Genomic DNA, 14,490 nt, shown 5'->3' with positions numbered 1-14,490 from the left:
TGTTTCCATGCTGTACATCTCTATGACTCTATAATAGACTAATACCTGGAATGGGCAGGTTGAGTTAGGTCAAACAAGGTAGGCTTGTCTTGGGTGGAGTTTCAAAGATTAAGAGACAACCTGATTACATCACTTAAGATGTTGAGGGATCTTGACAGGATGTTATAGATGGGATACTTCCTCTTCAGAGTTAATCGCAAGCTGGGAATTATTTTTTACAAATAAGGGGCGACCAATTAAAGAGAAGCATGAGGAAAATTTTCTTCTCTGTGAATCTTTGGAATTTCCTTCATCAAAAGATGCAATGTGCAGGACTCCTGAACATTTCTTGTGGGCAGAGCTGGATAGATTTTGGGTAAGCAACAGAGTGAAAGGTTATCGAAGCTAGATGGGAGTACGGGATAAGGACAAAGTTAGGATTGCAGATGCTGGAGATCACAGGTGAAAAGTGTAGCACTGGAAAAGCACAGCAGTTCAGGCAACATCTGAGGAGCAGGAGAATCAATGTTTCAGGCATAAGTCCTTCATCTGGAATGTGGAGGGGGAAAGGGGGCTGAGAGATAAATAGGAGGGCAGGGGTGGGGAGGTAACTGAAAAAACAGTACGTAGGTCGGAGGGGAGGGTGGAGCAGATAGGAAGATGGAAGTATGGGGTAAGGTTACAATCAGAACAACCATGATCCTATTGAATGACGGAGCAGGATTGAGGGGGTCAGTTGTATTCCTCCCCTTTGTTTGCATGTTTATATATTCTGTGTCCTCATCCTCAAGGCTTCCCCTCAATCTACTTTATCAAGTCTTTTCAGGATCCTAAAAGCTTCAATTAAATCATCCTTAATCTTGTGTATTCCGTGAATAAATAATGCTGACAAATCAACTCACTTCCTAATGACAAGGAACAGAAAGAAAATTCATTACAATCTTGCTACAAATTCGATTGCGAAGCAGAAATGACCTGACCACTCATTCTGTCCATTAGTCTCTCGGGAACAACCAATAAATACTAATGTGCAGATTCGTGACAGCCAATCAGCTGTCAGAATTGAGAGGACTGGAGAAACTGGACACCGACATGAGGGGAAAGAATTAGCGAGCTATGCTGATAGGGTTAGATGAAGAGACTTGGGAGGAAGATCATGGGGAACTGAATGGTCTGTATCTATTTAATTCTAACAAGTTAATAATTGAGTAGTGAAACCAAACTCACTGCTCATTTCAGTTCCTTCCATTTCAACATCGTCACCCTCTCACTTCTCTTAAACAACAATCAAACATCAGCATGCCTGATTTATTTAAAAAAAAATGTTCTTGTGGCAAAGGGCACGAGGGAATCAATTTCTTTGTAATAAAGTGCTAAATGAGCTTAGATACCCTTGACAGAAATTAATCGAGAAAGGTCACTTTTTATCTTAAGTTTACAGGAAAAGCTATTCAGAGTCCTTGAAGTTGTTTGAATTTCCTTTGATCGCAGCTGTTTTTTAATCAGTGACAAACCTTGAGTCAACTGGACTGCAAACTCAGTAGTTTCATTGTGAACCAGGCTTACAGCTGCTCATCTTACATTAACCTGTAAGTGTTTGAAATCTGATTTATTTCGCTAATTTAGACAACTATTTAATAAAATGTCACGTTATTCTCTCAGTGTGAGAGAGACAGACACTCTGCTGATAGTGTCGAGCTGCCAAACGCTGGGGGAGTTGCTGAGAGGAGTTTATGGACTTAGGGGTGCGTCTGACACCTTGTGGGATAGGGAATCTGAGCAGAGGAATCAGATGTCTGGGGAGATCAGAGGCACCCTGGGAAAGCTCAGAGCAGGTAGCTGAGGCAAGCATAATGGATTTAGAAGGATGCATCCAGTCCTCACTGGATGTAGCTGCTAGCAATTTGGATTCTTGAGGAATTGGCCAAGCCTAATCCATGCTGATAAACTAAATGACACTGGGAATATCATTATATATTGTTTTTATTCACTTATGGCCAGCATTTATTGCCTGTTCCTAGTTGTCCTTGAGGAGGTGGTAGTGAGCTGCCTGCTTGAACTATTGCAGTCCATGTGATACAGGTTGACCCACAGTAACCTTTGGGAGGCAGTTCCAAGATTTTGACCCAGTGACAGCGAAGAAACATCGATACATATCTAAGGCAGGACGGTGAGTGGCTTGGAGGGGAGCTTGCAGGTGGTGGTGTTTCAATGTATCTGCTACCCTGGTCCTTCTAGATGGAAGTGGTTGTGGATTTGGAAGGTGTTTTTTGAGGATCTTTAGTGAATTTCTACAGTTCATCGTGTTGATAGTACACAGTGCAGTCACTGAGCATTGATGGTGGAGGGAGTGGATGTTTGTGAATATAGTGTTAATCAAGTGGGCTGCTTTATCTTGACTGCTGTCAAACATCTTGAGCCGGAACAATCCAGGCAAGTGAGGAGTATTCCATCATACTCCTGATGTCTGGAAATCCAAGTATAGTATATCTACAGGCTCTCCTTTATCCATGATACATGTTACTCCTTTACGTTACTTGTCGCAGTATTCCTAGCTTTGGATGTTTTAAGTGCTAACCTACTTCCTTGGTATGTTTTGACTACTACCTACTATCCTACCTTAACCAAAGACCGAATTGGATGGGTGGGTGTTAGGTTTGGGTTGGAAATGTGACTTTTTTTAAGACTTTAAGTACTTAATCCCACACCAGATCCAAACTTTTTTTACTATTAAAACTTTAGTGTTTAAATTATTTCTAAATCAAAAGAAGAGAAAGTGTCCCAAAGACAGATGTTTCCGTGGAGAAATCAACTGAGAAATATTTCAATCTTCACTGCCAGAGTACTAATTCAGAGCTGTGAACTGTATACCAATTATAGAATCATCCTGTTCCATTGAAGTTGTTATCTATACAAATGAAGATCAAATGATGGAAAGCTTGCCTCACTAAGCCTACGTGCATGGAGCAAAATATTAGTGCAACTGCCACAAACCAATGGCATCCTCCAAAGGTCACATTCAGCTGCAGCCATTTTGAAATCACACGAACAACACACAACACCAAGCAGAGACCCCTTTCCATTTATGCCAGAGACTGAAATGTCCACTTTCCACAAGACCAGTACCCTGGAAGACACTGCAACAAGTATCCATTGACAAGAGCTTACTCCCATACGTTGAATAATTGATTTAATGATGCACAGATGCATCCAAGGAGAAGCTAAAGGATGATAGGAGAGAGAAGAGAAGGGACAGTCTACTAACAGTTGAAACTTTATTGCTGGAACAGCACAGCAGGTCAGGCAGCATCCAGGGAACAGTAGATTCGACGTTTCGGGCACAGGCCCTTCTTCAGGCCTGTGCCCGAAACGTCGAATCTACTGTTCCCTGGATGCTGCCTGACCTGCTGTGCTGTTCCAGCAATAAAGTTTCAACTTTGATCTCCAGCATCTGCAGACTCACTTTCTCCTCCACAGTCTACTAACAGCATTAGATGAAGTCAGGGCTGCTATGGTGAAGGTCCTGGGCAGGTGTTTCTAAGAAGAAGTTAAAGTACAGCATAGACCAGTTGAATTAAGTGGCCCCATTTGCAGGCTGAAATTTCAATGTAATCTTCTGTTATGTTACTGAACCTTGCTACATGTTTTAGCTGAGGATCATTTGGAAGTAAATTACCAAATAGCAATATTATTATTGATTTGTTGTAATAGGCATTGCTTATCCAGATATAAATGAATTGGGCTGGATTTTTCCAGGGAGTGTAGGTGGTAGGTCCTTTCCTTATTTATATGTGAAAAGGCTTTGCATTTCTGAGAGATTTCAATTACGGCTCCTTCAGAAATGTGCAGCCACAATTCCATTCTGACGAGTTCCTTGTGGTGCAGGACAGAGAGGGCAAGGCAAACCATCACCCCTTTCTCACAGCAATCAGCTACTGCATTCTGAAATGTAAAGGCTGAGCATTAGAGAGCCACTCTGAATTCAATAAAGCTCTGGACTTAAGAGTCTAATGATAACCACGAATCTATTGTTGATTCTTGGAAGAAAAACCATCTGGTTCACTAATGTCTCTTGGGGAAAGAAAGTGCCACCCTTACCAGGTATGGTCTACATGTGACTCCAGACCTAAAGCAATGTAGTTGATTCTTAACTGCCCTCTGGGCATTTAGGGATGGGCAATAAATCCCACCTGACCAGTGAAGCTCTCATCCCATGAATGGATTGTTTTTTAAAAAAGGGTTGCGTTTAATGGTTGCACAGGAGTTAGACTGGGTCTTTAAGACTCTAACATTTCCAGGGTAACTATTTTACATAACTTCAACTGGGCCATTTAAGTTTTCCCATTTAAATGGATACATTTGGAGGCTTCTGAGCTTAAGGGAATTGCCTAGTGGAATCTTTTTTTCCTGGGAAATTCCTTTGGAGTCTGATATGAGAGAGATTTCACCAGGTTCTCATATGTAACTCCCTGCTATGTAACTCGGGCAGCACAGTTGCTCAGTGGTTAGCACTACTGCCTCATAGTGCCAGGGACCTGTGTTCGATCCCAATCTAGGGCGACTGTCTGTGTGGAGTTTGTACATTCTCCCCATGTCTGCACGGGTTTCCTTTGGGTGCTCTGGTTTCCTCCCACAATCCAAAGATGTGCCGGTTCGGTGAATTGGCCGTGCTAAATTGCCCACAGTGTTCAGGGATTTGTAAGTTAGATGCATTATTCAGGGGTAAATGTAGAGTAATAGAGTGAGTGACTCTTCAAGGACTTGTTGGGCCAAAAGGCCTGTTTCCACACTGTAGGTTTTCTATGAAAACAACTACCTGACCATAATGTCCAGCAGATTTGGTTGCCTATTCAAACTTCTATCATGCTGAACCAGTGTTCCATAACTTACGAAATTTCCATTATTCATATTGTTTTTGTTATGTGTCTGACATTTCTCAGCTATTTATTTTTGGTTATATTGAGTCCCATAAGTGTATAGATGTCTGATAATGTTCTACTTTACTGTGCCAGAACCTGCTAAAATAACTTGAGTATGAACCAGCTCCACTTCAGCCATTGCACACAATCTTATTCTCCACAATGTGATATTAGTCTGCAGATGATGGAAATCTAAAGCAAAGAACACGAATGACTGTCCAATAATTACAGAAAAGGTAATATGACCTGCTGTGCAATTCAGGCAGTGAAGGCGCAATGTTATTTCCATTAAAATTATTGTTGGGATTTATTATGTGCTTGGAATGTTAAAATCCAAGTAGCTGCAGAATTTGATATGATATTTATTTGCACTGGATAATGATGATTTCCTATGCCATGGTATATTTATAACCAGAAGAGCCAGCTTTCTCCATTGTGGTGGTTGAATATTTAGATAAAACCAACAATTTCAATATTGAATAATGTTAAACATATTTAAAAAGTGTTACCAGCACACTCAAAAATATTCAGTTCAATGGATCCATGCTGATGTAAATGCTACTCGTGAACCTTCACCCACTCTTTCTTATTGCCCTTTCTGTTTATATTTCTATTCCTTTCTTATGTGCATTTTTAACATCCTGTTAAATGCATCTCTGCTGTGCACCAAAACTATTCCTTCTGATAGTGAGTTCCACATTTTCAGCACACTCTGGGTAAAGAAGGTTCTCCTGAATTCCCTATTGGATCTATTAGAGACTACCTAACTTGATTGTCTCTGGGTCTGGTCACACCCACCAATGGAAACATCTCTTCTACCTCATACAGTCATAGAGATGAACAACACAGAAACAGACCCTCTGGTCTAACTCATCATGTTGACCAGATATCTTAAATTAATCTAGTCCCATTTGCAGGCACTTGGCCCATACTTCCCTAAATGCTTCCTATTCATATACCCATCCAGATGCCTTTTAAATGTTTTAATTGTACCAGTCTCCACCATTTCTTCTAGCAGCACATTCCATACACGTACCACCCTTTGCATGAAAACGTTGCCCCTTGGATCCCTTGTATAACTTTCCCCTCTCACCCTAAACCTATGCCCCTCTAGTTCTGGACTTCCCCACCCCATGGAAAAGACTTTGTTTATTTATCCTATCCATGCCCCTCATGATTTTATAAATCTTTATGAGGTCACCCTCACCCTCTGACGCTCCAGGGAAAACAGCCCTAGCTTGTTCAGCCTCCCTCTCTAGCTCAAATCCTCCAACCCTGGCAACATCCTCGTAAATCTTTTCTGAACCCTTTCAAGTTTCACAACATCTTTCCGATAGGAAGGAGACCAGAATTGCACACAATATTCCAACAGTGGCCTAACCAATGTCTGTACAGCTGCAACATGACCTCCCAACTCCTGTACTCAACGCTCTGACCAATAAGGGCCAGTGTACCAAATGCCTGCTTCACTATCCTATCTAACTCCACTTTCAAGGAACTATAAACCTGCACTCTAAGGTCTCTTTATTCAGCAACACTCACCAGTATTTTACCATTAAGTGTTTAAGTCCTGCCCTGATTTGCCTTTCCAAAATGCAACACTTCACATTTACCTAAATTAAACTTCATCTGTCACTCCTCAGCCCATTGGCCCATCTGATCAAGATCCCATTATACCCTGTGGTAATCTTCTTAGCTGTCCACTACACCTCCATTTCTGGTGTTGTCTGCAAACCTACTAATTATACCTCCTATGTTCACATTCAAATAATTGATATAAATGACTAAAAGCAGTGGATCTAGCACAGATCCTTGTGGCACACCACTGGTCACAGACCTCCAGTCTGTAAAGCAAACCTCCACCACCACCATTACCTTCGAGCCAGTTCTGTATCCAAATGGCTCATTCACCCTGTATTCCATGTGATCTAGCCTTGCTAACCAGTCTCCCATAGGGATCTTGTCAAACACCAGGGAGAACGGGACAAAATTGTGGCCGTAAGGGCTGTTCCTTTTTTGAGTTATTTTCAGGATTGGAGCTGATTTCTGTGAATTCCAGGAACAGTAATTACTGTTTTATAAGCTGTTGCATTGTTTTGGAGCTTTGGGGAAAAAAACCCCAAAGATCAAAACAATGGCACTTTAAAAAGGAGGAAGACGGACAAAGGGAGTGACACATGGGAAGTGAATCAAACAGAGAAGTTAACCTGCTCTGCAGTCTGACCCAGCTGATTACTCTGCAGTTTGTTTTTAAGTTGGAGTTTGTCCAAGAAAAATTAGCAAACAGCCAAATTCACAGCTGACCTTGGAGAATCCTGTGTGGGAGAGCTCACAGCAAGGGAGCAGCTAACCAATGTTTTAAAGTGTAACTTCACATTTTTTGTAAACCTACAATAGTGAGCAGGCTATTCCCATCTCAAACAAGTGTGCTGTTTGGAAAATGTAGGGGGTGATGGATTCTCGGGGAATGTAGCACCGACAGCCAGGTTTCTGGCACCGAGACTGGCTCTAATGCAATGAGGGGTACACCAGGTTCCAAGCGATCAATTATGATGGGGACTCTCCAGTCAGAGGCACAGACAGATGTTTCTGTGGCTGACAGTGAGATATCAGAATGGTGTGTGGCCTACCTGGTGCCAGGATCAAGGGTATCTCGCAGAGGGTGCAGAATATTCTCAAAAGGAAGAGGGACCAGCAGGAGGTTATTTTACATATTGCAACGAATGACATACGAAGGAAAAAGGATGAGATTCTGAAGGGAGAATAAAGGAAGTTCGGCAGGACTTTAAAAAGGAGGTCCTTTAGGGTAGTAATACAGAGGAACCTTGATTATCCAGCATTCGATTATCCGAATATTGGATCATCTAGCAAGATCGCAATGTCCCGATGCTCGGCTAAACTATGTTATTCGAAATTTGATCAATCTGAGACTGGTACAGCTGGGAAAAGGAGCAAGTCAAACAGTCAGGGCAGAAAGGAACATAGCAGAGAATGAGGTAGGGCAAATAAATTATGTTGTATTTATTTCAATGCAAGAGGCCTAACAGTTAAGGCAGATGAATTCAGCACACAGTAGGGAACATGGGACTGGGATCTCATAGCAATTACAGAAACGTGCCTCAGGAAGGGACATGACTGGCAGCTTAATGTTCCAGGATATAAATGCAAAGGAATGTTGGGGGGTGGGGGGCAGCTGGGGAGGTGAGAGAGGAGAGGGAGTGGTGTTTTTGATTAGGGATATTATTACAGCTGTACTTCAGGAGAATATTCATGATAATATGTCCAGGGAAGTTATTTGGGTGGAACTGAGAAACAAGAAAGGGATGACCACCTTATAGGGATTGTACTGTAGGCTCCCCCAATTGTCAGAGGGAAATTGAGAAACAAATCTCTAAGGAGGTCTCAGTTATCTGTAAGAATAATAGGGTGGTTATGGTTTGGGATTTTAATTTTCCAAACATAAACTCGGACTGCCATTGTCTTAAGGGCTTGGAACGAGAGAAATCTGTTAAGTGTGCCCAAGAAACTTTTCTGATTTAGTATGTTGATGTACCGACTAGAGAAGGTGCAAAACTTTACCTACTCTTCCCAAATATAGCAGGGCAGGTGACTGAGATGTCAGTAGACAAGACTTTGGAGCCAGTGACCATATTTGTTTTAGCTTGAAAACGTTGCTGGAAAAGGATAGACCAGATCTAAACGTTGAAGGTCTAAATTGGAGGTAGGCCAATTTTGATAGTATTAGACAACTTTAAAAAGCTGATTGGGAGCAGATGTTCGCAGGTAAAGGGACGGCTGGAAAATGGGAAGCCTTCACCTCACCCTGATCAAATATTTTCGTAGCCATAACTTAAACCCCCTTTTCTCTTTTCCAGTAAAGCGTCCCAGCCTAATCAATATTTCTTGTTTGGTGTCACCTTTCATTTCTTCTAGAATTCTATCAAATCATTTTGCGCTTCCTCCACTTAAAAATTAAAACTGTTCACACTTGAAATCTAGATAACCAAAGTTCTATACTAGTTTAACATCTCTATTTTTGAATTCACTCACTCCAGAAACAAAAGTTGGTTCTCAGTTTGCTTCTTTATGACTTTATAATGTGGCTTCTTTATGACTTTATAATGTGTCATTACGTATTGTGATTTGTGTATCTTCATTACACCACGGGTCACGGGTCTCCAGTCTGAAAAACAATCCTCTACCGCAACCTCTCTCCTCTACCATCAATCCAATTTTATATCCACTCCCTGGATACCATGAGATATAACCTTACTCTACAACCTACTATGTGGTACCTTGTCAAAAGCCTTGCTAAAGTCCATCTAGAAAACATCTATCGTACTGCCCTCGTCTACTTTTTTGGTCACCCCTTCCAAAAATTCAATCAAATTTGTGAGACATGATTTCCAATGCACAAAGCCATGCTGACTATCTCAAACGAGTCCCTGCCTCTCCAGATGCCTGTAGGTCCTGTATCTCAGCATCTCCTCTAGCAACCTACCCACCACAGATGTTAGGCTCACTGATCTGTAGTTCCAAGCCATTGCCCTGCAGCCTTTCTTAAATAATGCCACAATCTTCAGGCACTTCACCTGTGACTGTCGATGATACAAATATCTCTGCTCGCGGCCCCACAATTTCCTCCCTGGCCTCCCACAAAGTTGTGGAATACACTCCATCAGGTCCCGGGGATTTATCTACCTTAATGCATTTTAAGACTTCCGGCACATCCTCTCCTGTAAGGTGGACACTTTTCAAAACATGAAGATCTTGGAGTTCATGTCCATTGCTCCCTGAAAGTGGCCATGCAAGCAGATAAGGTGATAAAGAAGGCATATGGCATGTTTGCTTTGTTGGTTGGGAAATTGTGTACAACAGTCAGGATGTCATGCTGCAGCTTTATAAGACTTTGGTTTGGCTGCACTTCAATTCTGGTCACCACATCACAGGAAGGATGTGGAGGCATTGGAGAGGGTGCAGAAGAGGTTTACCAGGATGTTGTCTGGATTAGAGTGTATGAGCTATAAGGAGAGGCTAGAACAAGTTGCGTTGTTTTCTCTGGAGCAGTGGAAATGGCGGGGAGACTTGATAGAAGGCTACAAAAGTATGTGATGCATTGATAGAGTTGATGGTCAGAATCTATTTCCCAGAGTTGAAACATTTTAATATTGGGGACATGTAAGGTGAGGGGAGAAAGTTCAAAGTGATGTGAGGGGCAAATGTTTTACATAGGAACGTGCAGCCAGGGTGGTGGAGGCAGATACAATAGGGGCGTTGTAGGCACTTTTAGAAAAGCACATGAATGTGCAAGGAATATAGACCAAGGACAGGCAGAGGGATTAGTTTAATTTGCCATCATGTTCAGCACAACATCATGGGTGAAAAGGCCTGATCCTGTGCTGTACTGTTCTAAGCTTGCTCCTGATGCTACAAATTCTGACCTTTGATTTCAATGCGCGATTCATTTTCATATTTAAGGTTTTTTGGAAATTAAAATATATTGCATCTACTGCATTATCCTCATCTACCCATCTGGTACTTTTTCGAAGAATTACATAAGATTGATCCCTTGGAAACCTGTTCTGATAACTTTTTTTTAAAACATGTTTCAGTTTTTATTACAACCTTGAGTCAGGATTCTACTTCTCCTATCACTTCTGTTAAATTAACTACTCTGTAGATCTCTGGACTTGTTCTATCTCCCGTTTTTTTTATATAGAGAAATTGCATTTAGCTATAACTAGTCCTTGCACACTCTTCCTCTAATGTAATTTTATATTCATGTAATAGAAGGAAAGTAGCCATAGTCTCAGAGGACCACTGGGCTAATCTCCCATTAGAATGAGATGACTGGTGGTGGTTTAACAGGAAAGTCACCACACATCAGGCAGTGTTGAGAAGGCAGGACCTTCATGGTGATCTCATGGTGACCTCAATCAGTGTAGGAATAGAATGCATGCTATTGGTGCCACTCTGCATCATATACCAGCCAAATGAGCTAACCAACCCCCCACACATGTAACAGTGCCTTTTTCAACCCTTCCTTCTGTTTTTTTTTAACTAAGTACAGAAGAAATCCACCTGGACACACGTTTTATCCAATGTATCAGTCATCTTCCTCTTTCTACCTTAAATGTCATTATATTCTTTTGACCTCTTCTTCAAATGCCACATTCACCATAGCGGTCTCATGAATACATGGCAAGGCAAGGTAATGACTGACCACTTCTGCCTTCTATACATGTGAACTTATTGTGTGTATCTGTCAATGCCTCGATTCATATCCTGATATTTTAATTAATATGGGAGGAGAAAGTGAGGGCTGCAGACGCTGGAGATCAGAGCTGAAAATGTGTTGCTGGAAAAGCGCAGCAGGTCAGGCAGCATCCAAGGAACAGGAGAATCGACGTTTCGGGCATAAAGCCCTTCTTTAGGAATCCTGAAGAAGGGCTTATGCCCGAAACGTCGATTCTCCTGTTCCTTGGATGCTGCCTGACCTGCTGTGCTTTTCCAGCAACACATTTTCAGCATTTTAATTAATATATTGTGTACCAGTAGAAAACTTTGCTATTTTTATATTTGATATATTATGTTTTGCAGTTTCTTTTACTTTTCTGTTTTTTGTATCAGCTCGTAGCCTTCACATATGTTTTGTCATCTATGTAAATGGATAATATGGACCAGACCAACCCCTCCTCAAAATATATTAAGAAGATAGCTTAGACCTAAGCTTTTTCTTATTTTAAAGATAGGTATAACGTGTGCATTCCAGGTGTAATTCAATTGGTCAGACTACCAGATTTGAAGCAAAGAAAGAAGAAATTGGAATAACTTAACCCTATTAGAAAACTTAACAGAGTAATAGATTATTAAGTACTACTAATTAACTGTTCCACTAGAGTAATCTCCCATAAACACACCCTTGACAAAGGCAAATTCAGAAAAAAATACATATGCATCTCCCGCAGAAGGAAGAGATCCCCCAGCTTTTGGCAGTATCTGAGAGATGGAAAAATATAGCTTCTACTTCTTCAAGACCACAGCAGCTACTGCTGAAACTCAAACTAAAAATCTCGGTTCTGTGGGAGCTTGACTTCACCCATTCAGGCTGCTTCTATTGTTCCAATTTTTAAAAAATAAATCCAAGGCCTCACAAGCGGTTTACTTTATGAGTTTTCAATGGACAGTTTTGCATGTCTGCCTTTAAACCTCTCCTCAAAGAAAAAGAACAGGACAAAATACACCTTTTACAGCCATAGTATTGGGACAATGGGTACGCCTGTTCCTTTAGTTTTAGACTTTCCTTTGCTTGGCATTTATCCATGGTTTTCATTTACTAACTAATTTGCTCATTTTTGTTGGAGTTATTTCTTTTGCATTCATTTTAAATGTCTTATCACTGTTCTATTTCCATCTTTATTGATAATATTGATAATATGCGTAATTTTAATTTCCCTTGTTTCACTCGTATCTTCTTAGAAATCAGTTTTTCTTCCAATCTATTATTTACACCTCCATCTCATTTGTTATCCTCAATCTTTATCTTAAACATTATGGTATTGTAATCACTTTTGTCTAGATTTTTCCTTATAGTTGCTTCTCTTACTTGTTCCCATGACTAAATCCTGGAATGCCCCTCTCTACTTTATGGATTAATAAATTATGTGAGAAAGGAATTATGCATGCATTATTAATACTCCATTGCACTACTCATCAATTGCACATTCCACACATCATACACATTTTACTTGATGGAGAAAGTGAGGTCTGCAGATGCTGGAGATCAGAGATGGAAATGTGTTGCTGGAAAAGCGCAGCAGGTCAGGCAGCATCTAGGGAACAGGAGAATCGACGTTTCGGGCATTAGCCCTTCTCCACATTTTACTTGATGGTCATGCTAGATTGAATTTAATTGCCTTGTCTAAGGTGGGAAGGACTTCAATCAAATAGAATGGTGGCATCTGGGAATATGACTGCTTTCTTGTCTCCAAAACATAAGGGGCAGAGAGGTCCATTAACATTCAAGTCATTGGGGGAGATTTTATGGGGCTTTAAGAATGGAAAACATGCATTTCAGTCGGTTTAATTAGGTAGGATGCAGGATTTTGAATTCCCAACGGTTTTCGCACACAGATGTTTCAGGAGGAAGAGCAAGTGGAAGATCAGCCCTTCTCAGCTGAAGAGTATTTGGCAGATTACGGGTATGCGACCATATGAGTCTTTCGCAAATACCTGAGCAACTGAGAGGTGTACAAGGATGCTAGTGACAACCTGATCAACACAACATTCATATAACAATGACCCATCTGCATTACTATTTTCAGATCTCAATCAACTGACTTGAGGTGTCAACCTAACCCCACCATCCTCCCTTACCACGTTAACTTGGAACCTGTACCCTCTATCACCTAGAATCGAATGTGGAATGGAGATTTTTCAGGCACACTTGCTACTGAGTGCTGGACATCATTACTGTACATGGCTATCCATCTTAACAGCCTGCTTTGCCCAGTTATTCTGATCCAGCACCAATGTGTTCAAGCGTTTTGAATGCAGCTGCATCTGTCCCATTTATAGTCACTGAGTGTTAAGTGGGTTGATATCACTTAGATGGGAGGTCAGCAGTGCTCACATTTAAAACCATGGTTCACAAAATTATCATCATGCAAGTCAGACTTCACATGAACATTTAGTAAGGAATGTACAAAAACACAACAAATCTCATTCAGCGATATTGTGTGTCCCCGTCTCCCTAGCCATCAAATATAGACAGGACCTATAACATCTCAATAATTGCAAAGGATTAAAAAAGCCAAATTATATTGTGTGTATTTTAACAATTGAGATAGACATGGATAAATTAATAATATCACCTTATTGCTAAAACATTTTTCAATTTTCTTTCTCTATTATTACGGCTTGGTTCAACTCTGGAGGTGAAGGCAGTCTGATCATTATCATTTCCCAGTGCCTTGGAAGATATCCACTGACAGGAATTGTATGGAAACATGAAACCTTGACGGGTTCACACTAGTGGAATTCCTGTCCATGGCATGGGGAAGTCTAAAGCTTATATGCATCTGAATGAGACTTTTAAAATGCTTGAGGTAAATGGTTCAGTGCATTAAAACGAGGAAGAAGAACTGTTGTTGCCAGCAGCAAGGTGTCCTGTGACACAGAAGGAGACAGAACGAACCACCCAGAAGGTCAAGCAGAGTGTGCAGGTTTCTTTCAGTAGGAAGAAGATCATGAAAAGAGAAAAGTCAAAGCCTCTAACAGATTAACCATCTCTAAAACAGTCAGGGTAGAAGAAACGAAGTCTTGAGTCCCTTAATTCCTTACCACAGAGATGTGTGGAGGATGTCTTCATAGAGTTATAGAGACGTACAGCATGGAAACAGACCCTTCGGTCCAACCCGTCCAAGCCGACCAGATATCCCAACCCAATCTAGTCCCACCTGTCAGCATCCAGCCCATATCCCTCCAAACCCTTCCTATTCATATACCCATCCAAATGCCTTTTAAATGTTGCAATTGTACCAGCCTCCACCACATCCTCTGGCAGCTCATTCCATACACGTACCACCCTCTG

At 41.2% G+C, this 14,490-nt stretch overlaps 1 long non-coding RNA gene across 1 annotated transcript in view; it reads left to right on the top strand.

The window, feature by feature from the left end:
* Positions 1 to 1,181: 1,181 nt before the first annotated feature.
* The window catches only part of LOC122564286, a 26,970-nt gene continuing 13,661 nt past the window's right edge, over positions 1,182 to 14,490 (top strand). Inside the window, exons 1-2 of the long non-coding RNA XR_006315857.1 lie at positions 1,182 to 1,568; positions 4,992 to 5,134. This is a non-coding gene — a long non-coding RNA (uncharacterized LOC122564286). The remainder of the gene's footprint in view (positions 1,569 to 4,991; positions 5,135 to 14,490) is intronic.

The sequence above is a fragment of the Chiloscyllium plagiosum genome, chromosome 29 (assembly GCF_004010195.1).
Source record: "Chiloscyllium plagiosum isolate BGI_BamShark_2017 chromosome 29, ASM401019v2, whole genome shotgun sequence".
NCBI lineage: Eukaryota > Metazoa > Chordata > Chondrichthyes > Orectolobiformes > Hemiscylliidae > Chiloscyllium > Chiloscyllium plagiosum.
Note: the sequence above shows the minus strand (reverse complement) of the source record. Positions and strands in the feature narration are given on the sequence as shown.